Below are 2,042 nucleotides of genomic sequence, written 5' to 3'. Positions count from 1 at the left end.
AGTAATAAGGGGCTCTCCGGGTGAAGGTGATAACGAGATCCTATTGTTAGATTTAGCAAAATTCATTTAACCCGAGTAGAAAAGAGTTCAGAGTCCCAGAGTAAAGGTCGAGGAGTAAAAGATCCTAGTACCACCCGATGGCGACGTGGGCCCGTAAGGCACACAGCCAAGTTAGTAAAAGTTTTTGTAATGTCTAGACTCGACTTCGGCCAAGGAGTTGGAATGGGGATTCCTATAGGCAGTCGGCTCTGATACCAACTTGTGACGCCCCCGATTCAATCGTACACTAATCATGCACGCAAATGTGTACGATCAAGATCAGGGACTCACGGGAAGATATCACAACACAACTCTAAAACATAAATAAGTCATACAAGCATCATAATACAAGCCAGGGGCCTCGAGGGCTCGAATACAAGTGCTCGATCATAGACGAGTCAGCGGAAGGAACAATATCTGTGTACAGACATAAGTTAAACAAGTTTGCCTTAAGAAGGCTAGCACAAACTGGGATACAAATCGAAAGAGGCGCAGGCCTCCTGCCTGGGATCCTCCTAAACTACTCCTTAGACGTCGTCAGTAGCCTGCACGAAGTAGTAGGCACCTCCAGTGTAGTAGTAGTCGTAGACGGTGGCGTCTGGCTCCTGGGCTCCCGCATCTGGTTGCGCCAACCAGGTAGAAGGGAAAGGGGGGAAAAGGGGGGAGAAAGCAACCGTGAGTACTCATCCAAAGTACTCGCAAGCAAGGAACTATACTACATATGCATGGGTATATGTGTAAGGAGGCCATATCAGTGGACTGAACTGCAGAATGCCAGAATAAGAGGGGGGATAACTAATCCTGTCGAAGACTACGCTTCTCGCAGCCACCGTCTTGCATCAAGTAGAAGCGAGTAGATTGAAGTCCTCCAAGTAGCATCTCCAAGTAGCATCTCATAGCATAATCCTACCCGGCGATCCCCTCCTCATATCCCTGAGGTAGAGCGACCACCGGTTGTATCTGGCACTTGGAAGGGTGTGTTTTATTAAGTATCCGGTTCTAGTTGTCATAAGGTCAAGGTACAACTCCAAGTCATCCTGTTACCGAAGATCACGACTATTCGAATAGATTAACTTCCCTGCAGGGGTGCACCACATTCCCCAACACGCTTGATCCCATTTGGCCGGACACACTTTCCTGGGTCATGCCTGGCCACGGAAGATCAACACGTCGCAGCCCCACCTAGGCAAAACAGAGAGGCCAGCACGCCGGTCTAAACCTAAGCGCACAGGGGTCTGGGCCCATCGCCCATAGCACACCTGCACGTTGCGTGGGCGGCCGGAAGCAGAACTAGCCCCCTTAATACAAGAGAAGGCTTACGTTCCAATCCGGCGCGCGCCACTCCGTCACTGACGTCTGAAGTGCTTCGGTGATACCACGACGTCGGGATACCCATAACTACTCCCGCGTAGATGGTTAGTGCGTATAGGCTCGTAGCCAACTCAGATCAAATACCAAGATCTCGTTAAGCGTGTTAAGTATCCGCGAACGCCGAACAGGGCCAGGCCCACCTGTCTCCTAGGTGGTCTCAACCTGCCCTGCCGCTCCGCCACAAAGTAACAGTCGGGGGCCGTCGGGAACTCAGGCCCACCTCTACCGGGATGGAGCCACCTGTCCTTTCAGCCCCCTCGTCAGAATCACTTGCGGGTACTCAATGAGCTGACCCGACTTTAGTCACCATCTGTATAGTATGTATGTATGTATAGTATATACCCGTGATCACCTCCCAAGTGATCACGGCCCGATAGTATAGCAAGGCAGACTGACAAGAATGTAGGGCCAATGATGATAAACTAGCACCCTATACTAAGCATTTAGGATTGCAGGTAAGGTATCAACAGATGTAGCGACAATGTCAGGCTATGCATCAGAATAGGATTAACGAAAGCAGTAACATGCTACACTACTCTAATGCAAGCAGTATAGAGGAGAATAGGCGATATCTGGTGATCAAGGGGGGGGCTTGCCTGGTTGCTCTGGCAAGAGAGAGGGGTCGTCGGTGA

This window comes from Triticum dicoccoides, chromosome 1B, assembly GCF_002162155.2.
Source record: "Triticum dicoccoides isolate Atlit2015 ecotype Zavitan chromosome 1B, WEW_v2.0, whole genome shotgun sequence".
Classification (NCBI taxonomy): Eukaryota; Viridiplantae; Streptophyta; class Magnoliopsida; order Poales; family Poaceae; genus Triticum; species Triticum dicoccoides.
Note: the sequence above shows the minus strand (reverse complement) of the source record.